Genomic DNA, 27,925 nt, shown 5'->3' on the forward strand with positions numbered 1-27,925 from the left:
TCGGTCACAGATGGTTTCTTACCTTGAGAACTAAGTTGGAACGCCTCTTGTAACTGTCATACCACATCATAGTTTCCTGAAACACCCCAATTCCCTAAGGCCTTAACGCAAAGTTACTCTTCGTTTCGTCTATTATTATCACAAATAATTCAATATTAATAATCCATACCCTCTTCCCTATCTTCATACCTTTTTAAACTTATAGGTGATAGGCATGTAGAAAAGTGGAATTTGAGGAACATTAATAGAAAAAGCCAGAAGTACCGATGAAAATTTAATGACAACGTTTGAAGGAAGGAATGACATAGAAAAAACAATATACATAAGAACGTATTAAAAGAAAAATACATTAAAACCTTCTGCGCTAAAATAATAATATAAATAAGCAAATAGTGCGTCGCCTACAAAACTAAAGCCTAGAGCCTATTAATCATCCTATATTAATACCCAGTTCTGAAGTGGCCCTACTTAGTCTTAAGATCTAAGCCCTAACGAGCAAGACCTCCTGCGTAAGCCGGGACATCTGGCAGCCTAGATGACTCACATTACGTCTCACGCCTCACGCATTGCTAAACCACGCTCATCGTAAAATCAATCACAAAATCTATCGACGGCATTATAATATTGCTTATATTGGTGAGAATATTATTATCGAAGTTTAAGCTACAAACATAATTGATGTAGACATTTTCATAATAAAGGAAATTCAACTAAATGCCTTTTTCCTAAATTAAAAATGTGTTTTTTTTTTTTTTTTTTATAATATAAGAGTAGCAGACGAGCATGCAGTCCACCTGATGGTAAGTGGCTACTGCCGCCCATGGACATCTGTAATCAACCCCAGATAGGATTAGATATTCCTACCTGAGGTCGGCCACAGATGCGCCGCTACCCCTGAGGACTAAGCTGGAACGCATCGGAAAAGTCTGTCTCCCTTACCACACCCTTCAAACCGGAACACAGCAGCGCTTAACACTGCTGTTATTAGGTAGAAATAGGTGTGGCGGTGGTGCCGCCGGAGTCGAACCACGAAGGGTTCTACCACCTTTAAATCCATTATTAAATCCAAATGTTTTGGTATCCATATTTTGGGCGCTTAAAATACATTGGACACAGTTAGTTGCCAATTCGTATCGGATCCGTATAATTTTATCGGGATTATTACGTATAAACACTAACGGTAAACTTAAGTATCCCAAAGCCAACGACATACCTACGAAGAAAATTAAGACACGAAGCAATACTGAACTTTAAAGAAAAATAGACTTGGAGCTTACCTCAGCCAACAAATAAGGTTGGTATTTAAGCGAGGTAATCCTGTTGTCTTGGGCACACTCTTACGAGGCATCGATTTAGAGTATCGTTTTATTTACGGTTTTAGTTTATAAGATGATTGTTTCATTGACTTATTCGACACAATCGCTGTGAAATATTTAAATAAAAGATATGAAACTAAAATCGGGACGTTTAATTAAAATAAACTTAAAATAAATATATCATAACACCGCAACAGCACCAAGGTCCCATTAAAAGTATAGAATAGACGCATCTGGGTTTTTCTAATCTGGTCGCAGATACTTGAGACCGAACTGTACCAGATGTTGCTCTCTCGTCTTTTTATCAGAGATTAGAACGCACTGGTTTAGGTCGTTTCAAGTTACGTTTCAATAACCGACCCGTTGTGCATATGGCTCGTTTAACGGTGAGCGATGTGTCCATTTAAAGTCCTTATTGAAATGGTACTACTGGTTTTTATTGTACATATAAAATATCTATCGATCTAAAGATCAACATTAAATTTTATTGATTTGGATTGGACTAGAATATAATTTTTAATAGAATATAAGTTTGTTGAATAGTTTGTTAGTTTGAAAGAATACTTGAACTACTTTTTTAAACGTGTTTCCCCATTCCTAAGTATTCGTAGGTCATCTAAAATCAGAAATATCTTGTCGTCTGCCTTAAATTCGACCTCCGTAACAAGCATATTTAAAATATTATGTCCATGACATATATTTTTCGGTAACTCTTTAATCACTTTCGCTGTCCCAATATTGTGATGTTCTGACTAATTCAAAGCCAAAAAGTACACCTACGTTACCTTCAAACTTCCACCTACAGTACATTTAACATGTCTAACCTTACGATTTACGGTAACCTTTGCCTCATAATGGAGGTATGAGTAAGGCATACGACCATTAATAACAGATGTCGCAGGGCAGGTAGCCAGACCAGACACCCCCACAGAGGTAAACGAACTCCAGAACAATTGGGCATATATTGTTTGTAAATACAATTGTATGCTTTTATTTACACTCGCTTTGTTCACAAGTTGTTGATCTCTAACACAAAAACTAGCTTATCTAGTGTTTACAAAAACTGTTTCTGTAGCGGCTCTCTATGATCGGGTTTTTACAAAAGTTTTATCGTTTGTAAATAATAATTTTATTTGAGTCGGCTGTTTTGGCCTACGTACGCCTGTTGTTTAATTATTTTACAATTTGGGTAATAAACATCATTATCTTTATTTATTTCTGTTTACATTACCAACCAAACCAATGCTTTAATAACCTAAATAGGTAAATGATAAATGTATAACATTAATAGAACATTATTCTTATTATTTACGGAAGAAAAACAGCTGATATATCATATTTTATTCGAGTTTAGTGTGGAATGCCAAATGATAACGCTATATAAAGTTGGGATGCTGGCTGCAGAATTGGGGCAAAATAAGAGCAACGTCGACAACATAAATTTTTCGGGCACCATTTATTCCAAAAGAGGGCTACGAAAAATAGGCCACTAGTAGGGAGGCGATTCCGTTAGAATTCCATCGTCCTCCCTTCTAATACGAGGGACGTGTTTTCGAAAAGTTCATTGATTCTATTATTTTTCTATCTAACCGGGGCGACGGTGCCGGACCCTATAAGGTAAAGTTACCTTAATAATATCACGTTTGCAATTACAGTCGATCGAAGTGACAATGTTTATTAAACTTTTAATTTCACCTATGCTTTCATTACTTTTCTTTTTGATTTTAATTTTAAAATTCTAAATACATAAAATGGATACTTACGGCTGTTAATTCAGATCTATATAACAGTCTATTATTTATTATTAGACCGTGTAAGTGTGCATTCCAGATGTATACATTTTTTTATAATTATGCAGTAAATAGAGATAATAGCTAGTATAGATAACGAGCTCAATCTCCGGCTACGAAGCTATATAAACAATAAATTTATGCATCTAACTGTACATTTGTGTTTAAGTACTTGTTTTTATGTGTCCTATTGTAGTAAAGCTGCATATAAAATCTATTTTCTTTTTATAATCATAGCCTTATGTTACTTTTCTTAAGTAAATTATGATTGTAAAGGAAATAGCTTGAGTAGGTATTTTTTGTCGCTGTTATTAGCAAAAGGGATTTTTAAAATATAGGAGTAGCAGACGAGCATGCAGTTCACCTGATGGTAAGTGGCTACTGCCGCCCATGGACATCTGTAATCAACCCCAGATAGGATTAGATATTCCTACCTAAGATCGGTCACGGATGCGCCGCTACTCCTGAGGACTAAGCTGAAACGCCTCGGAAAAGTATGTCTCCCTTACCGCACCCTTCAAACCAGAACACATGTTATGAGGCTAATGTGAAATGTGGCGGTGGTATCGCCAGAGTCGAACCTCAGAGGATTCTACCACCTTCAACAATTTAATTATACGATCTTACTCCTCACACTTACTGGAATCACTGTCGTACTAATTACTTATACATGTTCGAGCCTAAAGCGCGGTAATTTATGCGCTGTGTGAAGAACATTGTAAAACAAACTTGGAGATATAAGTACGTGACTACATTATAAAGTTCTACGTTCATACCGAACCCCATGCCCAATGTTTATGCAATTGTTTAAACGGAAAAAGTACCGTTTTTATTCGACCCAAATAAACGTTAGGTCTGTTTCGTGTTCGATTTTCCAGTTTATACAAATATTAAGAGAGTACGGATAGTACGTGTAAACGCTTTCAAATTGTGGTTCTTTATGCAATAGCAAATAAACTATCATAAAGCCTATAAGTTGTTAGATATTATCTGCCACGTCTGCTTCCCATGGTCATCAGCGACCAACTGTAGGTACAACTCAAGAGTTATAGTTGAAGTCGATCTTAGTTGTGTACTGCTCCTGTTTGAGGTGATAATCTCCTGTAATCCGAAACTGTCGAATATGTGTTACCGAATTTTCCAACCAGAACAGAACACAACAAAAGTAAGTATATGATAGCATAAGTGCAGCGTTTGTACCTCTACTGTTAGGTCATAGAATTCTACCATTTTCAAAAAAATCTGTCCTTGCAGCAGTGCAATTGCTGGGTTTTGAGAAGTGGTTTGAAGCTTCCAACTTTGTCGCAAGATGTGGCAACAAGTGACTGACTACTAAAATAGTAGAACTCTGGTGGTGGAGGTATGTGGAGTAACTTACCGATGTCTGTAGGTAACAAAGATCACTAAACCAGTAGACTTCTCGTTAGATATTCTTGTAGTATAAAAAATGTTGTAAATGGACAGACAATGGTAAATGTATAGTAATAAGATATTTCTGCGTTCCAACAAAAGATTGGTTTACACAATAGAGTTTATGGGACGTGAGCGGTTATTTTTTGTTTGATCTCAAGTGGGGTACTGACCGGGACCGGGACATCTAATGGAAAAAATTAAGTCACTTTTGAAATATTGCTCTTCAAAAAAGGTGTAAAAAGAGCTCTCCTCCAAAGCCGGCGATACATTGGCGACTCCTCTGGTGTTGCAAATGTCCATAGGCGACGGTGACTGTTTTCCATCAGGTAGCCCGTCTGCCTCATCGTTTAGGTATAAATATAAAAAAAAAATTAAAATATTACAATTGAATACTAACTCGAAGTGTTGACCAAAAAAACAGAAGAATATATTTTACTTATAACTTTTGTATATTATTTATTTGTTAAATTACGTGGGAAGTTGTTACGTTGTAGAGTAGTGATGTTGTTACTACTACATGGGAAAATGTGATTTGAATGATTTTCGTAAGAAAATCAATAGGATTTCACTAAAGTAGGCTAGCTTAATTAAATTATTTCAAACCTTGAAAATGTTCTATAGGTTAGATAAGCAGTCGAATACAATATAAAATAACAAGATTGTTACTGTTAGTTTAAATAAATGTAATTTCTCCATCTGTCAGAGAGATGGCCAGAGTATTAAAATTAGGTTTAAGGTTGATAAAACTAAACCAAATTATAAAAATAAATGTGAATCATCATTATCAACCGATTAATGTCCCACTACTGGGCACGGTTGACGTACCTTCTTTCACAATGAGAAGGATCAGACCATAGACCACCGCGCTGGCCAAGTGCAAATGATTAGACTTCACATACCTTTCAAAACCTTTTTTTTTTAAGATTTCTCAGGTATACAGATTTCCTCAGGATATTTTCATTCACCGTTTAAGCAAGTGCTAATTAATGTCTAATTGTGAATATCTGTTAGTGGTCGTCTTCAAAGTTGTGTTAAGCATGGTTAACCGTATCAAGGCAGGCCGGAGTAAAGTTGTATAGTTGCTATAAAGGGTTGAAGATGAACAAGTACAATTGACCAACAATGGCGGAAGGACACCATCCACTTTGTATGCAATGGCCAGCCGAGCTTCAAAACTTCTCGGAACGTGCGTCCGGCAATCGATAAACAAACATCATACAGTGTTTCTACTGGTTTTTGTTTGCGCAGGACGAGTACTAGAAGCTGTTTGTTCATTACCGATGTTTATAAACAAGTCTTAAGTAATGGTTGAGCTTCGTTCTTAGGGTAGTCTACAAATAGAAATAACTTTGTTCAAAGACTAATTAGGTATGTATATAATTGGAGTTATATTGACGACAATCGAGGATGGTCACAGACAACAAGAGTAGCTGACGATAGTGACAACAGAGACCGACTAGTTTGTCATTTATCATTACTTCCCAGATTTTGATCCTTATAAACAACACTATAAGATTGTGGAATTATATAGAGGGTGTTTTTTTTTTCAAAATGACCTTGTTCGATTCCTGGTTAGGGAAAAAGTTATTTTAAAAAAGTAATGATGCAGTTTTAGTTTTTATCAAAATCGGCCTATTAATTCCTTTCAGCATTTTTCGCTAATCCTTATAGTTTCGGATTTGGCCCTGAAGGCCCGTTTGAAAAATTCACCCTGTATATTCAAACATATACTTATGACCAGTATCTCATCATAGAACTAAAATCTAAAGACAGCAACACTTTCCATTACTATAAAAGATTGAACCAATATTGATTCTGAGAATGTGCTAACGATCCTCCATGGTGGATACACACTCGTAAATTATGCCGACGTAATATGTAATACGCATAGCCGTAAGTAGAACGTAAATGTACCGTTACCTATAACTTCCACTCATGGAATAGTAATATCAGTATGAAGGTTTATTTTGAAATTATTATCTAGTGTTGCTAATGTGCTATCCCGTTGTTTATGTAATAAATTGTTTATATTAATAAATGTCTAGGAATTGTAACAATGTTGTAGATATGTTATTGTGTTTGACGTTTTAGTAATATGTTAGAGATGTCTAACGCGTAATAAAGGTATGTAATTTAAATTGTAGACATTATTAGGGTATCTGTCCCTGTAGTTCCGGGACCAGAATAGGGCTACGGTATCCCCTGCCTGTCGTAAGAGGCGACTAAAAGGGGGCTTCCGGGGTTGCGGACGGCAAGAGTGGGAGCTCGAACCGCCCGGCCAGCAACCCCGGGATGGACGGCGGTATGTGTGGTCGCATACCGTCGTGAACACCAGATGGTGTGGTGAGTTTCAAGCTCACCTGGGCGGAGCCCGACGGGGCAACGCGCCAAGTGGACTCCGGTTGCGTTCCGTTGGAGATCCCGGAGTCCTCTACGCAGCGCCGAGGACGGCCACCGGGGGGGTTTTAGTGCGGTAAGAATCCCACATAACCCCGTGTCGCTCCCACGGCATAGGGTACCTTTTGAAGGTTTCCCCATCGTCAACAAAAAAAAAAAAAAGACATTATTAGGGGTCTTGTAGCAAAATAAAATGACTACTCATGTTAATGGAAATATTGTTAGTATGTCATCAACCTCTTAATCTGTTGCTGCGGGGTACGGCGCACTATCTTAGAATTAGAGGACTTTAGGCCATAATCAATAGAGCTGGAAAAGTGCGGATTGATAGACTTCTGTCTTTAGACACCTTTGATAATATATTTTGATTTTTGAGATCTCTCAGGCATATAGGTTTCATGACGATGTTTTCATTCACTGTTAAAACAAGTGATTATTAGTTTTTGATACGAACATATACACAGGTAATAGAAAAATGACAGGCTCCTGGGATTCGCACCTCGACCGCATCTCAATCACTCACTGTTCTGTCACTGACATCGACATATTATTATCGTAAATGAGGTAGGACTCCTTCGAACCGTCTCAGATTAATATAAATGCTGTACCTTAGCTTTTGTAGGTGGTAGAATTCTACTTAGCTCGACTGCAGCGTAATTCTACCTTATAATATCGATGGGATCGTCATATTTTCTTATCTCTACATTACATTATCGGTACCGATTTAAGCGATTTAAGCGGGTGCGTAGGAGATAGAGCTACACGAGTGATTATTTAACACCTACGATTATAATTATTTCTGTTTATGTAATGAACTTAGTGTGGAGTATGGAGAATTGTGTAAGAATATCGGTTACACAATTTCGGAGTCAGTTACAAATGAGCTTCTACAGCCATTTTCTATGTCCCCATTAATTTTCCTGTCCCGCTGTTGGGACAAACTTCTATGTCGTCATCAACCTATTGCTGTTTAACAGCTGGCCACTAGTCTCTTTTCAAAATGAAAAAGGGCTTAAACTATTGTCCACCGCGCTTGTCACATACGAATTGTTACATTTCACACACCCTTACAATTTTTTTAAGAACTCTCAATTGACAGAGTTCCCGCTTCGCTCCCGCGCTCGGTTTGCCGTGTAGGTTTCTTTCCGATAATTCCCTTCACCGTTACAGCAAGTGATAACTAATTTCTAATACCCACATAACTTTCAACATAACAAAATATTCTTTTCCATAATTAGCCGATACTTCTGACGGATTTACGTATGGATTTCAGTGGACACAGCTCATTAACGCGTAAACTTCATTTTCTGTTTGTCTGAATCTTTTGTTTGCTTATTTGTTGTTTTATTTGGTTTGTGAAGTCATGAATCATATTTGCATCTCTGTATTACTTACATGGCATGCTTTTACAAAATTGTGATTATTTGACTAGTAGGTAAATATTAGAAGTTTTACCAGATAAAAATATTTTTAGGTATTTAATAGGATACGACAGGATACAATACGTTAAGTACCTACCGTGTGTGTATTATTTCGTACCTATATCTATTTTGTGTTTAGTAAGAGCAAAAAAGAAAATAACTTCTTACCTAACTTCGCGGTAAAGACGTAGAAGTTCTTACTCGTACATGCGTATATAAATTAAATAAATCTACCGATTGCTACTACGGTTACTTAATTCCACAATCGACTTCCATACGGTGTAGAAATTGGGTGTGAAAAAGATTTACAACCTAACGTGATGCCTCATGATCTATTGCTAACCATTTATTTTTTCTGATTCACTATTTGTACATTGTAGTATGAACAAGGTTATAGCAAGAATTATGAAAAAGAACGGAAGAGTCCATGATATTAATATTGAAACGAATGGATATAATTTTGATTTAAGGTGCATTTATATCAATACATCGAAAGCGTCAGGTACGAGCCGTACCAGACAAAACATGTTCTTCTATACAATTTGTATGTTCACTTAATTGTTTATTTGTCATGAACGTTACAATGACGTGTAGAAACAAAGTTGGGTTAATTGTCTGTACATATAAATTTAAAAGGTGTCTGTTGGTGTCTGCTAATAACCGCGTCTGACACACTCAATGTCTGTATAATATAAATGAAATGTTAGCTGCTGTAAACGAACTTTTATGCGTCAGATAAAGAAATGGACAGAAAACGGGACCACATTTATAGTTAATTATCATTTCCGTTCTGCTTCTGATATGAAAATGAAATGTGACTAGGCAGGTGTTCACTTTTCCTTTCTCTACATTGATTATATAATTTTAAGAATGTTACTAATTTAAATGCGGTGTTATTAGTCAATGTATTCGTGCATATCTAATTAAAATTTCATATATTTTCGTTAACCAAGGCTTACGATAAATTATTCATTAAGCTTTGAATTTGTTAATTCTAATAGATATAATGATTTCAATACGAAGATTGCTTTATATCAGCGAAAGAGATTTTTTGTAGATTAATCAGTTATGATTTTGATTGCATTTTAATTTCGCCAGCATATTTTTCTTTCAACCCAGTTACAGAATTGCAGAGTTTAGATTTGTATTACTTACATAATATAACACGGTCATGCAGTGACAGATGAGTACTATAGCAATAAAAGTATTCTGTATGTGCTATGTATGTTCTGTAAGTATTGTATTTTGTATGTGCCGTAGCATAGCCGCGCAGTTACGGGTTATGTCTGTCAAGATATTGTATCAAAAAAAAAGGATTTATCTGTCACGCTCCGTGCCTGACACATTCAATGTTGCCATACCCCTTTCTAGCGTAAAGCAGTTCTATGTCTCAGTGCGGACAAACTTACATATAGAGCAATCATCTTAGTCCTCAGAAGCATCTGTGATCGGCTTAAAGTAGAGCTTCTATGAGGACCATCACATGGACAACAAGCTCGCTTGCCACTCCAATCCTTTAAAATAAACTTTGTTTTTTATAAACAGTTGTGTATTTTTAAGCATCGGCTTGATATCACAAGATCCGTACGTACTGTGATTCATTCGCAGTTATTCAGTACCGGAAATTGCAGATTTTATGTCTGTCATAAGCTTAACATTACAATAACTGTATAGTCTTATAAGTAAATTGAACAATATTTCTAATGGTTCTGCGGCAGATCTGCTAGCTAGATTAGTTCAGACATGATTAATGTTTCTCAATATTTCTCAGATAACATTCGAAGATGGACTGCAGTTCTTAACTTTGAACGTGTAGCGATCTATTTCAGTTAACATTTCAAGAATGTTGGATCGCCTTTCATGATCCGATCTTCCATATTTATTATCAATACCTTTTACCTATTTATCAGAAAGACTTGATATAACGTTGTTGTTGTTACGAGTATTAGTAGTAGTAATTTTAATGCAGTTTTATTTAAGCGATAAGATTTCAGATAAAGCGCATGGTTTAAATGAAATTGAATCATTTTTTAAAGCTGTCCGCTTCATAAATTGTTTGCTTACTGTCTCTTTAAAATATGTAGGTCAATATAATGTTCGTAACTTTTTTATAAAATGAAGAAATTTATTATCTCATTCGTTTTAATTGTAATAGTTGACTTGGACTCTGAAATAAAGTTTACTTTTATTATATGAAAGTAGAAAATGAGCAGGTAGACTATCTGCTTGTTAGTGTCAACTACCGCCTATGAACATTTGTAATCAACCCCAGTTAATATAAGATTTTGTACCCGAGGTAGGTCTAAGTTGCGCCGCTACTCCTGAGGAGTAGCTGCTCTCAGAAAAGTATGTTTCCCTTACCACATCCTTTAACCAGAACACAGCATCGCTTAACACTGCTGCTATTAGAAATAGGTGCTGTGGTGCTGCCGGGGTCGAACCACAGAGGGTTCTACCACTTTTAAAATATATCGAAACAAAATTGTTAAATAACATAAAAAATTATAAACCAACCGTATGTAGGTACCTTACATCAACATTACGTAGTATCAAAACCGAATCATAGCGCTTACTATTGACACGAGAATTTAATATTCATCAAACATTTAGCTACACGTATCTATGTTTGCTTTATGGCGAAGCCGTCGTACCGACTTCCGATGGTTCGCTAAAGCTCCGTATGTTCCGGATATCACGTTTTTGTCACTTCCTCCGTTTCCTTGCAGTCTACCGACCTGTCCTCACGAATTTGCTGCGCTGTTGCACAGACGTTGTAGGCCTTCATTTGCATGTTTATTGGGAGATTCGCTGTACCACGTGTAAGTTTATTTAAGTTTAGTTATACAACATAATATTGAGATCAGATCTGTAAGATAATATTGAGCAACCATTTTCAGTTATTGTGTGGTGGGTAAAACTTGTTTAATATCAAGCAATCGTGATCTATTTAGACTTGTTAGTGATGATTATTAAAAAAACTTTTATCATCTACGTCATACAAAACCTTATTATATATATATGTATTACTAGCTAACCCGGCAAACGTTGTGTTGCCATATAAATAAAAAAAATGTTAAGGGTGAACAACCTTTATCACTTAGGGGTATGAAAAATAGATAGTAGCCGATTCTCAGACCTACTGAATATGCATATAAAATTTGGTGAAAATCGGTAAAGCCGTTTTGGAGGACGGTAACTAACATTGTGACACGAGAAATTTATATATAAGATTATTACCTTATTACGTTATACAAAATTATTATGCTGTGTAAAGTACATAATATATTTAATTAATCAGAGATAGAGTTAAAGGTCTATGAAATCATAACCCATAATTAAAAGGAAGCGAATGTTTCTTGGTATAATAGTTCCTTATGAAAATAAAGAGGTCCTTGCTATCAAGTGTAAATAACCTCAAGACAGTGGCGGCTGTCCCGGGGGTGAGATAACGTGGCATTATACGGGAATTGCGTTAAGTCAGCTACGTGTAACGATATTAAAGCCGTTTTTTAACAATTATACATTTAGATTATATGTTTCAAAATATAATGTAATAAGGATTACATATGATCTAATGATAGAGTGCACTAAAAATATCAGCTATTTCAATATTTGGGGTTGCCTATTTTTATAGGCAACCTCAAATATTAATAGGCAGTTTAAATAGTTTTCCAAAAAATATTAATTACGTTATATTTATTTTAGATATTTTATTTTGATAGTCTCGTACAAGTAGGTATTATTTGTTAATATTTTACAAGACTGCATAAGTAGTATCAACTAATGTTTGTTATAGAATCTGTACGTTAATATTATGATACATTCAGATTAGATTCTGATATGGTAGGTATAAATATCGAGTCTATGGGTATTTTATTATGCCCCGCTATGATGAGGAGAGTTGATGTTATACTATTTTGTACTTATTTACATCTCTAAGGCGCCAACCAACCCTAAACGTCACACGTTACAATATTAATGGTTCCAATAGAAAGGTAGAACTTTATGTAGTTTTATCACGGCAAAGCTATTACAATTAATCATTTGTCAGCAGCGCGGCTCTACTCTAATTGGGATATCATCATCATCATCATTCATCAACAACCCATTATTGTCCAACTGCTGGGCACGGGTCTCCTCTCAGAATGAGAAGGATTAGGCCATACTCCACCGCGCTGGCCAAGTGCGTATTGGTAGACTTCACATACCTTTGAAACTTTTTTTTAAGGATTCTTAGGTATGCAGGTTTTCTCACGATGTTTTCCTTCACCGTTTAAGCAAGTGATAATTAATTTATAAACGCACATAACTCGAAAAATCAGACCTGGGATTTGAACCTCGGACCCCTCGAGTGAGAGGCCGAGTTTCTTAACCACTAGGCTACCACTGCTTATTGGTTTATTATATAATAATAAGTAATAAGTATGCTTAGGTACATGAGACGTTGCAAATAAATATCTTAAAATTCCTAAAAGAGACAACACTTGAATGACTAAGGACTTTTGATAACAATCAAATGCGACAACCTCTCATTTTCCCTGGTTCATGGAAGCTTAGGATCTTCACAAGTTCTACTTTATAGAATAAAAACATGTCATATATTTTACTCAGTCATCATATCTTTTACCCACGTTCGCATTCGCACTTTCTTAAGCACATCGTACAAATATAATTTGGCGCAGGGTAAACGTTTCTCTATTTATTTTCCGCCAACGGACGAGCAAATAAAGATCAATGGCCGACTTAACGCCCACCTGAGCCCCTATTTCGACGCACACCCCTATTTCGGTGTATCTTACGTTCCTCCTTAGCAGTTACTGTAAGATTTAATATCCTACGTGTTTTGAGGGAGCTACTGTCACAAACATGTTTTGAAATCGTAAGGGCGGTAGTACACTCGTGATTATAATTTAAATTGAAATTCAAATCTCAATTATTCAAAATTGATTCAAATAAAACTCGTTTTGAACGTCAACTAACTACCACTGCTTCGAATGGTACTTAGCTATGGAGAAGAAACGGCGAAAGAAACTCCATATTAAGTGTTAAAAGAACGTCAACGATTACCTATTTCTGCATCTTATAATAATAGCGGTAAGCGCAGTAGCATTATTAAGATATTAATTTATGAGGCTGATAAGATAGTGATCATCTGGATTGAGGGATGGGGTAGGCAGACACTTACACGGGATCCGTAAGGTAAGGACAATTGTTGGCCTCAAGTAGGTACTCGTATATTTCATTGCTATTTGGAGTTGATCACAGATGTCCACGAGCGGTAGTGACCACTTCATTAGTTTAATTCTACGCTTGTTTTCTATTACACTAAGTAAAGTAACTTATAGTAGATTAAATAATTAAGGAAATGCAAAACAAAACTTAATTGGTAGATGATTTAAAAGCACAGAGCGACCTAGAACCAAAAACAAGAAATGGTATATTAATTTACGTTTTGAAAATGGCCACGCCAAAAAAGTTGCGTCACAGTAAAGTGGGTTACAGCACAATCTGGCACTGAGCCCGGGACCCAGGACGAATAAGGTTAACGTTCTAGATAGCCACTTGTACCCATTTAGCCTTTACCATAATACCCCATTTCACGGTGGCATACTTGAATAAAAATTCATTTAAGGAAAATATTTCTATTAAAGCTCTCTTTCGCTAGTGGTTTTTATGTTCCTCTGTAGAAAAAGTCAGTTAATATAAATAGCTTCGGTCGAGAAATATTTAATAAAGTTTATTAATTTTATATTAAAGAAGTAGACCGCTATGAAGACATTATTAAATTATCTTTTTACTTATACAATTATTTGTATGATTATTACACTTAATGGCAAACTCACTGTACCAACTTTCATACTATCTAATTAGAATATTCATTAAACCCCAAGGAAGGGTTTTTTTTTAAACGACGAAGGTAAACCCTTGAGAAGGACATAAAATAGGTATCTACTTTTTCAAAATCACTTCCAAGAGCTAAAGCAAAGTAAAGGTTAGCTTTTGTAGTTACGAGCATAAAATTGGTGAAAAGACTGTAAGGAAATAAAAGCCACTTTCTCTTTATACTTGTATTATGAATGTTTCTATTTCTTTAAACCCACGTGGACAAATTCTAATAGATAATTAATAATAGCATATAGCAAGTAAACTAATAAGGTCTCTTAATAAAAAAAATATAGTATGCACTTATTTAACGTAGGTATCTTTGTTAAAAAATATAAAAGATATTAAAATATACTTTTATTTAGTTAAGATAAGTTAATCTTCGTACAATATTTGAATACTTTCCTAAGATCAAATATTACTTATCCCGGACAATCATCAGGATAGACGAGCGGTAAATATTCGACGCTATCTCGGCATGTAAAAAAGGTGTTCAAAAACCGTTATCAATATGCCGTCTGGCACAGATATTCGGCGCTTTGCATTCAAGCCGCGTTCCCTCAATAAATTGGTGCGCGTTCATATCTGGGGTTGGAGTCAGAAAAGATTAGTGTTACCATGTGCAGCGAGCATCATTGCGGGACAGAAATTTGGGACGTACGATTATTTAACTTTACTTTGCATCGAATAGACAATTGTGGTACTAATAATAAACGCTTTCTACACTCACAGCCCCACACTAGGATTCCCTGTGTCGTGGGTGTAAATACACAAACACCCAGGCCCAGAAACAGAAATCTAAATTCATCATTTAGACATCTGTCTGGCCGGGGATCGAACTCGGGGCCATTTGCGCGTCAGACCGGTATGGTGGCCGCTCCGCCACGCGGGTCGCAACTAATAAACGATAGACATCGATTGTACAAATGTACAGTATTGGAAAGAAAAATAATCTTAAGGTCTGTCAGATATTTGTAAATAATTGACAAATCTTTTTAGCCTCTAACTGTATGTAAAATATTATTTTACGATCTGTAAATAGATCTTAATCTTGTGGAAGATTAAGATCAACAATTAATATAATATTAAATATGAATCTGGGTTAAATGTAATTTCTATGCATATATCATTAAGTTACAGTAATAAGTTAAGTGAAAATACTATGCACTCGAAAAAAAATAATTTGATATTGATACTGCTTCCCATATTTGACAAAGTTACAGTGAACAGTTTTACTGTTTATAAAGTGATTTTAGTGAAATGTGACTTATTTTATAATTTTGATGGTGCGTCATATCCGTAAAACTTTATATCCTTAAATAATAAAAGAAAAACGATAATTCGTAAAAAATGATACATGCACATGCAGTGACTTATAATTTATTTTTATAACCTAAATATCTTAAATAATATAATCCCAAATCAGAAACTTCCAAACATCGATATTAAAAACTGAACAATGATTCTCATCTCACTTCAGGACAGTCCACAAAGGTTCTATATTTGCCAACACTATAGCAAACAGACCATGGTAGAAACGGCTGTATCGACCCGTCTGACGGCGAACGTGCACTCGTCGCTCGCGCCGCCTTTATATTATTATACAACGTAAATATTTGTATTATGGAATCATTAAACGTTTGAAAGGTGGTAGAACCCTTTGTGGTTCGACTGCGGCGTCGATATTGCCACCTGTTTTTGACTTATAGCTACATTGTGCTGCGTTCCTGTGTTCTGGATTAAAGGGTGTGAAAAGGTAGAGACACATGAGAGGCTTATTAGTATTTAGAGAGCAATGCAGTGATATAGCCTAGTGGTTAAGCAACTCGGCCTCTCGATCGAGGAGTCCGAGGTTCAAATCCACCACTGATTTTTCAAAATTATGTGCTTATTAGAAATTAATTATTTTTGCTTAAAAGGTGAAGGAAAACATCATGAGGAAACCTGCATACCTGAAAGATTTAAAAAAAAAGAATCTCAAAGGTATGTGAAGTCTACCAATACGCTTGGCCAGCGCGGTGGACTATGGCCTAAGCCTTCTCATTCTGAGAGGAGACCCGTGCACAGCAGTGGGACAAGAATGGGTTGATGATGATGAGGGAGCAATGTATTTGTGGTCGGTCGTTGATATTATGATGATTATGAGTCATTACCAACCTACCAATCATTAGTCACTATTAGACTAGACATGGGCTACCTATATATAGATTGGTGTAGCTGAGGTAGTAACAAAAGTCGGATGTATGTGCTACGTTAACCACAGTTGTCGCCGAATAACTTAAAAGGAAGCAGTAGCTTATTATTTAGGCTTAACCTCTTAGTCGCGTTTAGTGACATGTGTTGGAAAAAAAAGTAGCAATTCTAGGCTGACACCGCACACCAATAATCTAAACTTAAAATATCTATAATAACACTGTAATAAGCCTCAAACATGAAGTACAAAGATTTAAAATAAATAATGTATGAAGTAATAGTGAAAGAAATAAAGAATGCATTCGGATAATTGCAACACAAATGAAATAACAGAAAGAGGCAAAAAATATAAATACATAAATAAAGATACAATAACATGCTACTAAATTTATGCTGGAAATAGTTTTAGGATATAAAGTAACATATGAAGCTTTGTATGGAAGTCCCGACAATACTCAGTCAGCCGTTTGCATGATTAGACAGAGGGAAAATCCCAGAAATACTCAGTATCTGGAAGTCTGGGTAAAGTATAGCTGACAGCATTACGCAGACAGACACTGCGACGGAGCGAACGCCTTATCGACCCGTCTCGCCGCCAAATATACACATCGCAACCCGTACCTTTTGTTTAAAGAGCAAATCTTTAAAGATTAATTATTGTAACTCAGTAGTACTACTCTTTGTTGTTCGGTGCCACCACCACTGTCCCTGTAGTACCGGGACCAGAATAGGGCTACGGTATCCCTTGCCTGTCGTAAGAGGCGACTAAAAGGGGCTTCCGGGGTTGCGGGCGGCAAGAGTGGGAGCTCAAACCGTCCAGCAAGCGAGCCCGGGAAGGACAGCGGTTTATGTGGTCGCATATCGCTGTAATCACCAGGGGATGTGAGAGGAGCGTAAATTGCTTACCCCAGGGCAGAGCCCGATAAAAGAGCGTCGCGTTAGGAGGACTCCGGTTGTGTTCCGTTGGAGATCCTGGAGTTCAACCAAACGCTGAGGAAGGACACCGGGGAGTTTTAGTGCGGTAAAAATCCCACATAACCCGGCGTCACCCATGTCGTCCCATGGCGTCGGGTACCTTTTGAAGGTTTCCCCCTCGTCAACAAAAAAATAAAAGAGGTGCCACCACCACACGTATTTCTGTCTAACAGCGGAGTTAAGCGCTGCTGCGGCCTGTTTTAGAAGATGTGGTGACTTTTACCTGTTTAATAGGATCAGTGTTTAGCGCTGCTGTATTCTGATTTGAAGGGTGAGGTGGAGGTGAGGGAGATAGACTTATACGAGACGTGTCAACTTCGTCCTTGGGGATCGCAACACATCTATGGATGATCTCCAGTAGGAATCCAATCAAATCTGGTTTATAACCAGTCTATAGACGGCAATGGCCACTTACAATTAAGAACATTACTGCATGATAGCAGCGGAATATAACAGCAGTGTTAAGCGCTGCTGTGTTCCGGTTTGAAGGGTGTGGTAAGGGAGACAGACTTTTCCGAGGCGTTCCAGCTTAGTCCTCAGGGGTAGCGGCGCATCGGTGACCAACCTCAGGAATATCTAATCCTATCTGGGGTTGATTACAGATGTCCATGGGCGGCAGTAGCCACTTACCATCAGGTGGACTGTATGCTCGTCTGCTACTTCTATATTATAAAAAAAATGATAATTAGTTCGCTACTTACATTTAAGACAGATTATTTAACACAGTAGTCTTATCATACAACAAAAACAAACACATTGAACAATACCACATGCCTTTTTCATGTTCCCTACAATTTGAAAAGGTCACCAAAACGAAATCTATTTAGAAAACAATTGACTCTTATTAAATAATTTGTCAATGTAGAGCGTATATCATAATTATAAGACTTTAACAGTAACATTAGCTCAGTTATTTAAACACACTTGACCGCAGCGCGTCTTTGCTCTACATAATGTAGACAGAACGTCTCTTGTTACGGAGATTTGAGAGGCTCAAGTTTTGATTAAATTTGTAACGAGACTTGGAAGACTATAAAAAGACCTCACGATTGGATTTCCAAGAGTAGTATGTTAGGCTGGGTTTTAGAACGTAAGATAATATAAGAAGTTTAATTCTTACAATAATAATTATAAGGGATTTTTGCTTGTAACACGGGTATGTCGGTGTACGTGTTTACTTACTCGAACATGAGTCAATTTCACAAAGGAGAATAGTATATGTGAAAATTAAATGATAGAATGTGACTAATGTGAGTGACACGTATGTGGAACATAAAAAACCCGCGTCATAAAAAAAGGCACCTAAGAGAGCTCTATGTTTACATAAACTACTTAATCTATTGTCACAAAAAAGCTACATAATCATTTGTAACGAATAAACATATTTTTGTTAATGAAAAGTATTGAAGATGAAATAGTTGTCAAACCTTTTTTACTGTGTCTCACACTTTCATTACCAGAACAAAACTGCTTATTCATCCCGACTGTACAGTAATTAAACTCTTACGCACCGTCGAATTATCTCGTCTATCATCTGAAAGTCGCGAATTATTTCGAATTGGACTCATCAGAGGCCGCTATCCTGTCATCAGTTGGCCAGCGGTTTATTTATTTGTTTGGCTCGGATGTAATTACACCTCACGAAGCTGCGACGATCCCGTCTGACTGGTCTTGTTCATATTAATCTGATTAACTAGACGCCAATATAGCGGCTATAAGACAAATGTCGAACGATTTGACGCAGCCACAAAAGGACGTAACATCTCACTTGGTGTATTGTACTTCGGTCATTTTAGCTTCGGTCGTGTGTTGAAAGGACAATTGCGTGAACGTATAAATAACCTGCAGGTACAATGATATTATGTTGTGATCGGAACTCGAGTAAGGTGGACTAAGCATGTCTTATATAATTGTATTATTTTTGTAACCATAACAAAATCATTTGTATTTTTTTACAATTACAAGAAAAGCACTGAGTAATACAAGCGTAATGCTACTTTATTGTAACACAATATTGGGGACACAATCGGGACCCGTATTAAATAACAAACGTGATTTCTTAATGCTTAGTTTTATTACTATTATAGTCATTTTCTAACATAAAATATCAAATTTGGAGAACATTAGAAACCTCCTGATTTCAACCGAGGTCCAACATTTTCAACATTAATCCTCAATGCACAACAAAAAATAATTCCTACGTCTAACTAACCAAGTGATAATTATTTCTAAGACGAGACAAGCATAACCTTACTACTGCAGACGTCCACAGCACTTGTAGCTGCCATCCTCAGCGCTGATAATTGTTTGAAATAGTGTATCAGATGGAGATTCATCTGACGAGGTACGAGCATTCGTAAACCCTCGTACATGTCTCACGGTGATAATGAAAGTTTATTGAATGCTTTCCCGAGCTGAACGGCAGAGGATACGAATGGAAAGGAGATAGCACTCACCTGCTGTTTATGCATCCGCCTTTATACTCGTAGTAAGAGCTGGCGCACACTGTAGATATGACGAAAATATTAAGTAAACCATTATAGGATGAATACGATAGTTAAATTATCAATGTTAATAAAGTTTCAGACATAGATGAAAAAATGCGGTAAAACGGACAGATGTTAATTAAAGATTAAAAACATCAAATGAAGCTAAATATAGCGTGAAATATATGAAAACAAATTTGTAATGAATAATTATCAGGTAATTAATTACCATTATTATTATTAATTATGGTAAGTAATTTACCATTTAAATCGGTTGAACGGTAGATACAACTAATATATGGGTTAAAAATAATTATCTATTTAATTAACCTGAACTAGTGAAGCGTGCATTTGCTGTAGGTCTCCGTGCCAAATAAAGGAACATAAAAATAGAAAATAAATTTACAAAGAAAGAAAGTAAACGATAACAAAATTTAAACAGTTTTTCCCAATAAATTATCTTATCTTTTAACGCTAGAAACTTATCCTTGAATTATTATAAAAGCTTAAAATATCTGTTCGACGGTATTACGACGTTTTGTCTATCAAAGTCTGTCTTATTTCTAAAGCCTATCATAAGGTCTAATGAGAGATAGCCGTTGTCAACCGATAGTAGGAAGCTGTAGAGATAATGCACATTTAGTTTAGTGCCATGTAAATAGGTTTACAATTTCCTCATCCGATGTTTAAAGGCATTAAAAAGATAACGCAAAGTAAATTCAGTGCTACTGTAACGGAAGAGCTGCGGGATGTTTCGTTATAAACTGGTTCTGTTGAGGCAATTTATTTGTGACACAAAGTTGTAAGTGTAAATTTAATATCTTATATATAAAATTCTCGTGTCACAATGTTAGTTACCGTACTCCTCCGAAACGGCTTTACCGATTTTCATCAAATTTTATATACATATTCAGTAGGTATGAGAATCGGCTACTATCTATTTTTCACACCCCTAAGTGATAAGGGTTCTTTACCCTTAACATTTGTTTATTTATATGGCAACACAACGCTTGCCGGGTCAGCTAGTATTAATATAGTTTTAGTAACATGGGTGCATTTTTGTGTCAACTAAATAGAGAGCGGTGGTACTTCTGTCCTATAGTAAAAATTGCTGGTTTAGAGGTAGTATAGTAAGGTACAAAAGGCATGGCAACTCCAACTTTCGGTAAGGTAGGTACTTATTACTACACTTATTATTAAGACTTCTGTCCTATCAGGCTTCTGTAGGCTTCTGTAGGCTTACCGATTTTAAAAAATCTTTCACCATTCGAAAGCTACATTATCCACGAGTAACATAGGCTATATTTTATATGAAATATATTTGATAAATAGACTTTGGGGTGGTACAAAGTTTGCCGGGTCAGCTAGTAATCCATACAGAGACAAGCCGTTAAATACATTGACATACTAAAAACATCCGGAAAGTCGTTATAGATATAACATAACTCACATACAGGTTATGCTCACATATATACATTATTTTTGTAGATATGACAGACAGAAACTACAAATTCATTTATATGTATATTGGATTGTCTCATACAATGATATCATAATAGTGTCGGGTTGCGATCACAACAGCTATTTGCATAAACATAAACTTTAATGTGACGTGTTAATTGTTGCTCATTATTTATCTACCGTTCTAATTATAATATAATCTACGTAAAACAAAGATTATTAGCTGTTAGATCATTAAATTTGCACATGAGAATCTTATAAAGGTACCAGGATGACCAGTGAGGCGAGCGCCAAGCTCACCTGAGCGGAGCCCGACAGGGCAACGCGCTAAGAGGACTCCGGTTGCGTTCCTTTGGAGATCCCGGAGGACGCCCACGGGGAGGCGTATTAGTGCGGTAAGAATCCCACATAACCCTCCGTCGCTCCCATGGCACCGGGTACCTTTTGAAGTTTGACCCTTTGCCATGGAACAGAAAAAACAAGTCTTTTCTATGAGTGAAGCAGTTCTTGCGCTTCGGCGGAGATGTCTGACGCTGACTAATATACACTATCTGTCCTTAAGAATGGCAACGCATGTGATTGGCTTCAGGTAGAATCCTTAATCTGTATGGAATTGGTTAAAAACGTTCACAAGCGGCAGTAAGCACTAACCAATTACCATCACGTTCACTACGTTTGTTATTTTAAAACTATAAAAAAGAAACAAATTTAGATTAGTATCAAGAAAGGCTTTTTAAAATTATAATTAAAACTATAAAGGGCAAAGTACATATTATAATAACTGCCCTATAATAATGATTATTGTATAATGTACAGTTCTAAGTGATAAAAATGATTGATTAGAAAATAATATTGTGTGACCTAATCACCTAATTACATGTGTGACCTAATTACAACACCTTGAGATTTTTTGTTGCTGTAATAAAACTGATGAACACATTACTTATATCTAATATGTGTTAATCAATCATGTATCTTGATTAATTTAGTAATTACGACTACATGTTTGCTCTGCGAAGTAGGCGCCTATTGAATTTACCTGAGAGATGAGGGTTATGAGTAGGTATATATCTTTTAATTAATAAATAAGATAAGTCAAGTTACTAGTCCAGTCTAGTAATTAGACTTATCCTGTTTATTAATAAACGAGCATTTGCCCGCGGCTTCGCTGTCGTTACGAAGTAATATTTTCATCCCCTATTTTATCCCCTTGGGGGTAGAATTGATCAAAATCCTTTCTTAGCGGATGCCTACGTCATAACATCTACCTGCATGCCAAATTTCAGCCCGATCCGTCCAGTGGTTTGGACTACGCGTTGATAGATCACTATGTCAGTCAGTCACCTTTGAGTTATATATATTTAGAAGAAAAGACTAGTACTAGACTCTAGTAAAGTGTGTAAATTGAATGTGAGCTGCCACTGGCCAACGGGTCTAGCCCGCCCCGATTTAGAATACGACCCTCTGTATCCTGTAACGGGTGTTAAAACTTTATGTTGAAACTTTCCAAAGATTGAAAGACTTTCTTGCATCGATCAATTTCCTGGACAACAAAATTGTACTTATCCCCGAAGCGGCATGTTTAACAGCTTTTTTTCCTTTTCCTTTCCTTCCACGCTAAGCCTCTTTGTTATGCACTAGTACTACAACTGTTTACGATTTCGTTAATTTTCTTAAATTCGACCTACAACTTCAGTAAGGTTGTTCAATGTTTATACTTGGCCTCAACCACGGTACAAATATCTATACCTCAGCGCTCCCGTAGGTATCTAATTCAAGGACAGGGCCGAGTTAAAATACTGTATAGATCCTTATACTGTGCCTCAACCATGATAGTTTGACTATCGAGGCTGACGGTAGTAGCCTCTATAGTCAACAGTGGCCTGCATGCTCGTTTTTAACAGCGAATAAAAAATTTTGAACAAATGGGGTTACAATTATACAATACAATTTTCTCATCATATCCACAGTTAAAAACTTACTTACGTACTGTACACTGGATAGCAATTTCGTATACCTACGTACTCTATTTTCAGTACAAAAATGGGTAAAGCATCATCAAAGTCATTTCCCGAAATTTATTACTTCCACGTTAAAACTTCCTTTGTGTTGTCCGGGATACCATTTATGCACAATAAGGAATATGTAACATGAGACATTGAAGTCACATATCTGGGACATTTCCTCGGCTACACGTGTTTTGTATACAATCTTGCAACAGCACGCACAGATGGACTAAAATAGAATGCAAATAGATGCACAGATGATATTTTTATGCGATAGAAATAGCAAACTAGTCCATTACCCATCTGATCGTCACGCCACGTCAAACCATTATTGTCCCACTGCTGGGCACGGCTCTCCTCTCAGATTAAGAAGGATTAGGCCATAGTCCAATGCGCTGGCCAAGTGCCTATTGGTAGACTTTACATACCTTTGAGATTTTTTTATATAAATCTCTTAGATATGGAGGTTTCCTCACGATGTTTCCCTTCACCGTTTTAAGCTAGTGATAATTCATTTCTAATAGGCACTTAACTTTGAAAAATCAGAGGTGCGTGCCCAGGATTTGAATCTCGGACCCCTCGTTCGAGAGGCTGAATTTTAACCATTAAGCCAGATGCCTATTGATAATAGCATCCACCAAATATAAAGTCCAAATAGGATGGAACTGAAAAGAAGGGTAGATGTGGTTCCTTCTTAGTTAAGCTGCAAACCGTATTGCCATCTTTGAGGCAGTTTATCATAGGCAGTGTTACCAGTATACCTCATATAACATCATGCTTGTAGATAGCGCTTTATATTCCAATTAAGTTGTAAATAGTATATTTTGAAATACAACGATCCTTTTTGTATGTAACATGAATTAATCTTTCGAATAACTCATATATACAACTGATAAATATTCGGGCACAAATATTTACATTAGCCAAATATATTTACCGTTCAAACTCTAAACAATTAGAATTATTGTATTATTATAGCGCAGCATCGAATTTTCCCTGAAATACGCATTCCCTTTAAACCTTTACTTTTCGAACAATCATGAAAATGTTTCCAAATAAAGTTCAATAAAAGGCGAAAAGGTTAGATTTGAATTCAGTGTAGCGACGCCGGGGGCGGTGCGATTTGAATTTTAAATGATTTTTTCGTGAAATTTCCAGGCTCCACGTTCCTACAATAACAACCTCGTTTGCTTAATGCCAGAGCTAATCCCAGACGGGAATAAGATACCTGTCTCATATATAACAAGTGACTATAAAAGAGCAGTAACAGCGTAGTGGCTGAAACTTGGCCAGTCCATCGAGAGGTCTAAGGTTTAAATCCCAGGCGCCTTTGACTTTTTAAACTTATGTCCATATTAGAAATTTCTTATCACTTGCTGACAGTGAAGGAAAACCTCGCAAGGACACCTGAGGGATTAAAAAAATTCTAATGTGCAGTTTACCAACAGGTACCTACGCGTGTGGCCCGCGCGGTGGATTATGGCCTAATTCTCATTCTGAGAGGAGACCCAAGCCCACCAGAGGGATAGTAATGGGTTGACGATGACGACGATTATAACAGGGTTGAGCGATCTTAGGTTCATACGACTAACTCATAACTAATAAAGTCAATGTATTCAAATATTGCTTATTAAATTCATGAAAATGTTTCCCTACTAGAAATACTCAAATTCCGATCTTTGGTGGATACAAATTGGATAGCCGTCGGCTAGAGCTAATAGCATGCCCGTAGTCCCAACAAAGGGCGTCCAGACAAACTCCGTGGGATTTTAGCCGCCAGGAGACCAGCATATCCTCTCCGCTGCCGCGCGGCTCAGTGACAATGCAGGGTTTCACCGCGTTAAAAAAGGCATTAATTAGAAAAGACTGATTATCAATAACGGACGATAGACATGTCATTACACTCTTCAAAGTGTGTTCTGGATACAGTATATATTCCCAAATTATTATTTATTTCATGATTTATTAAAAATAAATAAGAGATAATAAATAATGCGATGCAACACTGCAATATTTTTATCTAACATTGCGGTCATAACAAATAATTATTGTTGATATGTTGTACTAAACATTGTCAGTATCAAAAACTTGTCAATCACTGATAAATTAAAAAGTATACGAGCATAATATTTTCACTACAATTAAATAATTAAAGTTGCTTCATTTGTTATCTATAACCCAAATTCTTAAAAACAAGTTACAAAATATTTAATATTCTATGAGGGATACACTAACTTGTTATTTGTTAAAAGTCGCTCTATGTCAAGTTTAGTTGTAGTTTGATAGAGGTAGAACCCTTTGTGGTTAATTCTCGAAGCACCACCGTCACACCTATTTCTGCCTAATAACTGTTGAGATTTAAAGGGTGTGTTAAAGGAGATATATTTACGCGAGACGATCCAACTTAGTCCTCAGGGGTACCTTTGGCAGAACTTAGGATGTGTCATCTGGGGTTGATTACAAAATTTTATGGGCGGCACTGGCCATTTACCATAAGATACACTGCATGCTCGTTTGCTGTTTAAATAGTATCTTTCGAATTAAAAAAATTATAGTTACCTATTATGGTTATCTTTTGAAATTATAGTTTTATGATGTTCTAAGCGAGCGAGAACATCGTTTATCGCTAAGCGTGGGTACTATGGCATCAGTCAGTGTAATAGAGCCTCCCTACAGATGTTATTGTTATTCAAATGAATACCCGTACAGAAGTATAGACTGTACTGAATATTGAAGGTAGAGTTTACTATGTAAATATACATTTTCATTCACTAGTAAGCTATTGTATTACATAGGCATTGAAATATTATGAATAAATGAACTGAAATAAACTGGCTCACTTATAAGCTACTGAAAAGGCTTTTATTTTTAAGCATATCGGTTTATGTTCCTATGTATGGTATTATTTATTTAAAACACTATAATTTAGTAGTATTAGAGGTGCATGCCTGGGATTCGAACTTAGGACCCCCAGTAGGAGAGGTCGAATTTCAAATATTAGGCTCTTACATTATAGTACCTACCGATACTATAATGTTGTAGTATTAGAGGCGCATGCCTGGGATTCGAACCTCGGAACCCTATATTATCCCAATATACACTTGGCCAGTGCGGTGGACTATGGCCTAATCCTTCTCATTATGAAAGGAGACCAGTTCCCAGCAGTGGGACAGTAATGGGTTATTGATGTACCCCATATTGAGGGTCCGAATTTCAAATCATACTATCATTGTTTTTCAACGTCCATAACTGAATAATATGTTTAGTCATTAATATACCAAGTGTAGTAGTTCTATTGCATTTAGTGTTTATTGTTAAAACATATTTCTATTGCGAAACCGCAAGACGCATCTGTACGGGAAGCAATAAGCTGCATTATTGTAACCGCTGGACCGTTTTGATTTTAATGCTAGTTAACGACCAGCGTTTATCTGTAACCGCCATGGGAAACTATTAATGACTACGGGAAAGGAAGAGCCGCGAAATGTCATGGTGCGGTGTACCGTGCGAATTATTGCCACCTTTTAACATTTTAGGTTTAGAAGGTAGAAGCCATTGTGGTTCTACTCCGGCGCAACATCGATTTCTGCCTAACGAAAGCAGTAAGTGCTGCTGTGTTCTGGTTTGAAGCGTTCGGTAAGGGAGTCATACTTTTCAGAGACGTTCCAGCATAGTCCTCAGGGGTAGCGGCGCATCTGAGGCCGACGACAGGTAGGAATATCTAATCCTATCTAGGGTTGATTATAGATGTCCATAGACGGCAATAGCCACTTATCATCAGGTGCTAGTCCTATATTATAAAAAGGCCATAATATACACTCGCTTTGTTGTGGAGCCGGTTCCGAATATCGTATTAAGAATCTGCATTTAAGCAAGAATCTGGAAAAGTGAAAAGTCAAGATCGGAAGTTTATCTTGAAGATAAATTAAAACTTAAACGAGTTTGTATAACATAACTTAAGTAAAATACCTATTTCATATAGAAATAACATCTCCTTTCAGTATTTTAAAAGTATATATTCAAAACGTCTTTATTGTGTCACTTATTCTTCCTCACTAAATATTTTCGGATATACACGTACGTGGGAAGATACTTGGAGTGTTATTTTTGCTAAAAATTACTGCGCAGATCTGTTGGTTATTCATAACCTTTACTTGAGCGACACGATCGAGGAAAAATGGGAGCTATCTACATTAGACAGGTAAAGGGTATAAAATAAATTTTATCGAGACCACAGTCGGGTGGCATTTCACGATCTAGGAACGTTACATTTTAAAGCTGTATGCTTAGATGAGTAAAATACATAGATACTTCACTCTTAACAAGAAAGTGTAACCAGTTTTGAGAATTGAAATCGTTGAGTAAATAAAGTTTTGCCACGTCTCCGTGCTAAAGTCCCTAAAATGCTTAAAATACTTATTTATTTATTATGTAAATAACGCAGTATAAGTTATTTATACGTACATTGTCTCTAAAAATGTTTTTCATTTGTCAAGAATTAAAAAAATAACTAATAAGTCAACCTTTTATGGCTTCACCCAATTTCAAGGCGGTGAAGAATCTTTCTATTTTGTTTATCAAAGG

The sequence above is a fragment of the Epargyreus clarus genome, unplaced genomic scaffold (genome assembly GCF_041222505.1).
Source record: "Epargyreus clarus isolate Ecla_fem2 unplaced genomic scaffold, WU_Ecla_fem_2.2 ptg000003l, whole genome shotgun sequence".
Taxonomy (NCBI): Eukaryota; Metazoa; Arthropoda; class Insecta; order Lepidoptera; family Hesperiidae; genus Epargyreus; species Epargyreus clarus.